This window comes from Phoenix dactylifera, chromosome 15 (assembly GCF_009389715.1).
Source record: "Phoenix dactylifera cultivar Barhee BC4 chromosome 15, palm_55x_up_171113_PBpolish2nd_filt_p, whole genome shotgun sequence".
NCBI classification, from domain to species: domain Eukaryota; kingdom Viridiplantae; phylum Streptophyta; class Magnoliopsida; order Arecales; family Arecaceae; genus Phoenix; species Phoenix dactylifera.
The window spans coordinates 6,458,495-6,465,162 of NC_052406.1; positions in this window are offsets into that span (position 1 = coordinate 6,458,495).

Sequence of the window (6,668 nt, forward strand, 5' to 3'; positions counted from 1 at the left end):
TCCCCGTTTATGTATACAAATTGGTCTAGGCTTTGCCTAACTATTGATCTCAAAAACATCTTCTCATCAGTGATTCTTTATCATTTCTCTAACCTGTGGTTTCTTCTTACAAGATTTAATATCAAGTCTCCAGCATTTAAGTACTAGCAGGGGAACTGCACCATGTTGACATTGACATCGTACTTAATAGTTGACAACCTGCACCGGTATGACAGTAAATCCATGTCAAAGGGTGCTTTCCATGTCCTCTTTGACCAACCCGTCCCTTCATGAGCATTAGCCATTTAATATTACTAAAACAATCCCTACTTAAATTATATACATTATTTTTTGGCCATGAATCTAAGAAGTGTAACGGCTTGTGGTCGTAGGCTATTGAAACTGTAATAATTGATGACTGTCATTTACACCTTATAACCACCTAGGCTTAGGCGACAATGGATAAGATAAGACCAGGAAAATTTGGTGCTGAATGATTATTATACAATTTGTATAATGGCATGATTTCAAAAGATTTTTTCACTGATATGGTGATAAACCTCCCAAAATAAGAAAGAGGAACAAATATAATGTGACTAAGAAGAGGAGATAGAAAGGGAGTCAATAGATGAGCCAGGCAAAAACAAACAGAGTGGAGCTCATGATAGGTAATTATTGTAAAAATAAAATAAAATACATAAATTAATTTATCTCATATCAACTAAAGTTTTTGGAGCAAATGGTGATTTCAACATGGTATTAGAACAAAGATTCTAAGTTCGAACCCGGCCCACATATGAGGAGCAGTGTAAAAAAATATAAAATATATAAATAAATCTACATCATTCTATCAGCTTAAATTTTTAGGATAAATGGTGATTTTAATAATTATTACCAATACTAAGCCTATATTATTTGATATTAATAAAGATTTGGTGCTTTTAACAGCACTAGAATGGTGGTATTAGAGGGAGGGTTGCACCCTCGTTGACAACCCGACAGCCAGTATATGGACCCGTGTGCGGAGTCCCACACCCCACTGCTATCTTGTTCATTCGCCCACTAAAGTCCAGTTGCCATCTGGCGTTCCCATAATAGAAGACATGGGTTGTGAAATGATTGCTCCTTATAAGATTCTCATTTTTTTTAGCAGAATGTTATTAATTTTTTATATTTATAAAGTGGGATATACGCCCAAATTTGTGTAGAGAACCAAGTTTATCATGCTATGTGATATCTATAACATGCTAAGTTTCTCGAGGTTGGTCTAATAGAAGGTATCAAACTCACAATGTTTATCTTAGACTGTTCATAGTTAGGAGTCAAAATAATTAATATTTCGGACCTCGGATGTAGATATAGATAGATAGGTAGATATAAATACAAAAATATATTTATGTATATATGTATGTATGTATATATATGTATATATGTATTTGTGTCTGTCCATGCGAGATGCATGCCTATCTTCCAGATAGATAATGGGAGCATAATTAAGACAAATCAAGTTAGCTAAAAAGATCAAGATTTTTTTTGCACGCATTAACTTTATTTTGAGCTGGAATATTTTACGTATTGATAGTGGAAGTCTACCTACTGCTGATATTGACCAAGATGTCAGGACCTGCTCCAACCGTGTGAACCAAGGACACTAATAAGTTTCAACTATTTCTCCGGAAAAAAAAAAGGTTATAACTCTCACTCTCCCTATCTTTTCGATTCACCCACCATAAAAACAATTAGTTATTTGACCAACCAAGATCTAGTGAGAGTGTGAGCCCTCCATTTTCTTATTTAAAGTTCTCAGCCCAATAAAATCTTAAAGTTCTTGTCTCATGTATCTTATCATGTCTACATGTTGATGCTGCCCACAATTTTGTCATCATGTTTAACCAAGTCATGAGAAGGTATTTTATTAATCTTAGGCTTTTGCTTCATGGTGTCGGTGGGTTTATTAAATGGATTTATGATGGCTAGGGGACCGAGCATCAGCCTGGTGGGGTGAGATCACATGGTGTTCCCATGAGAAAGGAAATTGAGTGCCATGCCTTGCCCGTCACCTTCCCTTAGGTGTGTTAGGCACAACAATGGTAGCAATAAATCATAGAATCTACCTCATTTTGTGGAAAACAAACACCACAATCGGCCCATGATCAGCTCTAATGGATCCGTGCTGCAGTGTTCTCTAGTCTGCATAGATTATAGGACAAGCCTGCTCTGATACCATTTGTAACAACCCAGGACCTTGTCCAAATGGTTAGCCGAAAAGTATTATTTGAGTTTTTTGATCATGTTTAACTGTCCAAGATTTGCCCAACAAATAACCAATGTAGGACTAAACATACGCCCGCACGGATCCTCACACGTTGTTCATACAATGTGGTGATGATAGGTTGTGCTCCTCCTTGGAGAATTATATTTAATTAGTTTGGAAATGATCATGGTGGTGGTAATGTATTTATCCTCCACCTAAATCATTAAACAAGGTGAGACAGTACAAATTTGGCTGGAAAACAAAGACTGAATTGAAGAAATGGAAATTGTTTGCTGCAAAGAAATATCTATATTTGGTTGGTAGTATATGAATCATTTAGTGCAAAAGAGAATGACGAGAGGGACAGAACTATTTGCAGAGACTAATAGCAGCGTGAACGCTTGCTACTATCTTAGTAGGGTGCATGACTCTAAATTTCCAGATGACCTACTCATCGAGTGCTCATTATTTAGGTTCATTGGAAGTTAGGTGGACGTCACATAACAGCTATGTAAATGAGGGTAGCAACATCTCATGCTTTCTTCATGACGCAACGTTTTTGGGTAAATTTATTTTCGTGCATAGGGTCTATGACTCGAGTCGCAATAGGTTTCCTCATTTGCCTGGATTAGTTAGCCAAGTAATTTTTTTTATGCTTTCCAAGCATCAAATTATGTATAAAATATGATATCAAGGATAAATAATACTCGGTTAGAAAACCTATGCTTGTATTCTTCCATGAAGTGTGTATATATCTACTTTTGCTTAACTCAATCATGCTTTTAATTACATATTATAAGTACTATACACAATTTTTTCATGAAGTGAGAAATAAATCACATTCTATGCAAGATTTGAACAACTAAATGTTGTAGATTGCTCATGCAACAAGAATTTTAACTCCATGTCCAAAGTTTCATTAACACTAAAAAAAATTCTCTGTGCTGGGATTATTTTGAAACAACAGACAATAACGATCAATAATGAAAAATAAAAATATTCACATAATTGCTTTTCACTAAATAAAAAATATATTTTTAAGTTTGCATAAAGATTTAAGCATGAAGTGGAAAAAAAAATAATTTTTATTTTCTAAAGAATATTACAGCATAAGCTCTTAAAAACTCTATAATGATCATTATAATTGTTGGAGGGCGAATGAAGGATCCGGAACTTTAATCCCACATCTAAAGAGTAGCAGAAAGGATTGTACTTTATAAAAAGGGCCATTTCTTTTCTTTCAGCGTTCTTTCTTAAAGCGGACAATATCTCTGATCGGAATGCAGTCACAGCCTTCTAATCACTACAATCCCGTGATTGCAATTGCTGAGAGTCCGCATGCCACGGAGTCGTGATAGCGATCAAGCTTTAGATACTGCCAGCTAAGGCTAGAGCAAGCCAAATCCAAGGTCGGCCACCAAACTTTAGCCCGAAGTAAATATGTCAGCCTTCTTTGCATCTGAGGCGTGGCATATGATCTGCTGTGAGCTTCATCCCGTGTCTTCCAAAAGGATGTGAATCTTGCACACAAAAAATCAACTTGTTCATTATTTTGCTGGAAAAATAGATTAGATTTTTTAAGAATGGTATAAAGATAACAACGAAGGAGGTGTTTCGGTCATTTACATATAGTATCAATAGGTCGAGTGTGGATTGGATAGATTATTATCCGTATCTGTACCATACTTGTCTCGCAATTAGATGAAATTGATAGTCTTAGGGTGCAGATTGGATGAATCGGATCAGATGAAGCTATATATTTTTTAATCTAAAAAAAATATTTATAAAAAGTTATACATATTTGGGTTAGATTTAGAGCAGATTTTACTATTATATATACATATTTCAAATTAGCTACCGAGTAAACTCCCCAAAGGGGGGTATTTCGTAACAAGTGAAGCTAGGAACTAATTTGAAAATTTTAGAAATAGGAGGGCCTTTTTTTTTTTTGGTATATCGATGCCTCACCGCGATATGCACATGAGAGCAGCTAATAAAGTCAAAAAAAAACTGACGAAGAAAATAAGGAACATATGCTTGGTTCATCCAGAATAATATATCAGAATGATGAGCTGCATAGAAGACCATCTACTCCGTTGTACTGATTACCGGGTGGCTTGAAAGGGCTTTTAAATGGGTAAACGTGAGGGGATGCGTGAGCCTTTTTATTTATATAAAACAAAATACATGGGGGCGGAGGCTCATGAATCATGTGACGGGCCGTTGAGTCAAGGCCATCGTCACCCGTCCACTAAGTCGGCCTTCGTCACTTAGCTAGCAATCCTGGCCCTCCAATCCGATGGAATGTTGTATCATTAGTGCAGTGGTTCAGGATTCGAGACCCACAATGTACGGCTGGGATTGTCGAATTGCCAGTTCCGACCGGAAAAAGATTCCACTTCCTCCTAAGTGGAGAAAACGCGGTTCCCCCATCCCGAAATTCGCCGATTTGCCGGCGAAATTCGGCGATTCCCACGTCCCAAATTATAATGAAAATATCAAAATGGCCATCAGGATTAACGAATTGAACCAAACTTAGGCCCTGTTTGGAAGAGCTTTTGGATGGCCAAAAAGCACTTTCTGCCCCTCCAAAAGTACTTTTAGATAAAAAATGGTGTTTGGTAAAATTTTCGGAAAGCTGTTTCAGCTTTTGCGGGAAGCTGAAAACAGCTTTTGGGGAGAAGCTCCAATTTGGAGCTTTCCGAAAATGCTGTTTTTAGCTTTGTCGGAAAGCTGTTTTTTAGACCAAAATACCCCCATTTAAATTACACTTTTTTTCCCCAAAAACCTTATCCCGCCTCTTCCTTTCTCCCTTTCCCTCTCAATCTTCTTCTTCCTTTCTCTCTATTTGTTAGAGAGATAAATGGTCATTAGAATGATGAAAAATTAATTTACACTAATAATTATAATATTTTATATATTTATTATTGTATTATACTATAAATATAATATTATATTATATTATATTATATTATAATACATTGATATGTTATGTTAAATAATTTAATATTATATTAAATTATTATTTTATAATACATAATGTTATAGTACTATATTATAATAATATTATATTATATTACATTAATATTATACTATATCATATATTTACGTATTAATACATATTATATTTTATTATGCTCTATTATATAATACTGGTAATGTCCTTTATGGTTATTTTGTCCCACAAAAGTACTTTCTCAGTTTGTTTACCAAACACATGTTAAAGTGTCACAGCACTTTAGAGATGTAGTTACCAAACAGCAAACAACTTTTTATAAATGCTCTGCTTCAAAAAGCTCTACTTTCAACAGCTCTACTTCCAAAAGCTCTACTATTAACAGCTCCCCAAACAGGACCTTACTTACATCATCGCCGCGAGGGTACTAACGTAAGTTTCCCTGAAAACAAGAGTAAATTAATGCAACGATGCCATGTCTCGTGAAATCTAATGAATGACTCGATATATCATGAAAGTCTTATACTGAGTGGAACGATGTAGAGGCGGCTAGAATGGACGGTCTGGATTTATGATGGTGGAGAACTTGTGGCTACGGACTGCAGCCGAGCGCCGACGACGCGGTGAGAGCGGGTCATCGTCACCGAGCGGGGACCACATCCCGGGCCGTACCGAAAAATGGCAGGGCTGGCCCTGGAGCGTGTATTTTATGCAAGTTGAGCTTCCAAAGTTGTATTGGGTGCTGGTTTTGTGGGGATTATAAGATGGTCAGTATTTAAACATCCAAATATGAGCACAAAGTATGGTAATAATCCGGTTAACATTATTTTATGGAAAAGTGTGAAATAAAGTTAATTGGTAGAACTCTCTCTAATTTCTTGGTTAATAAGGAGCATTCCACAACAAGCAATGTTGAGAGTGTGAGCTATTAATCCCTAAAATTGTTAAAAATAATTTTTGTTATTTTTGTGATTAATTAAAATTTACATATTATTGTCATACCATATTGATATCATCCGAATGATAGCTTCTATAAATTTGCTACTAAAAATTTATTTGTCTTTTTATTTGGAGAATAATAGCGGAAATATTGCTATCTTGAGTCGAACCCTGGGTTGGTCGCAATTACAAGCTAAGAGCCAGTTAAAAAAATTGATTCCAACTACTTATAGCTGACCATGGCACTGGTAATTCAAAATGGTTGACCCTAGCTGCTATTATCATCATATTTTCTAACTTATTCTGCTGTCCTGGCAATGCTATGTTAGTCTGTTCTTTTTTGGTACAACATTAGTCTGTTCTTTTTTGGTACAACATTAGTCTGTTCTTTAAAACACTTAGCATGCAATATTGTAGTTTTCTTATCACTATCAAATATTCTTGTTGTACTTGCACATGTAATCTCATTCATTTTTTAATATATAGATTCTACTTTTCAATCTTTACCATCTTCACTTCTCATCCTTGATTTGTTTTTAT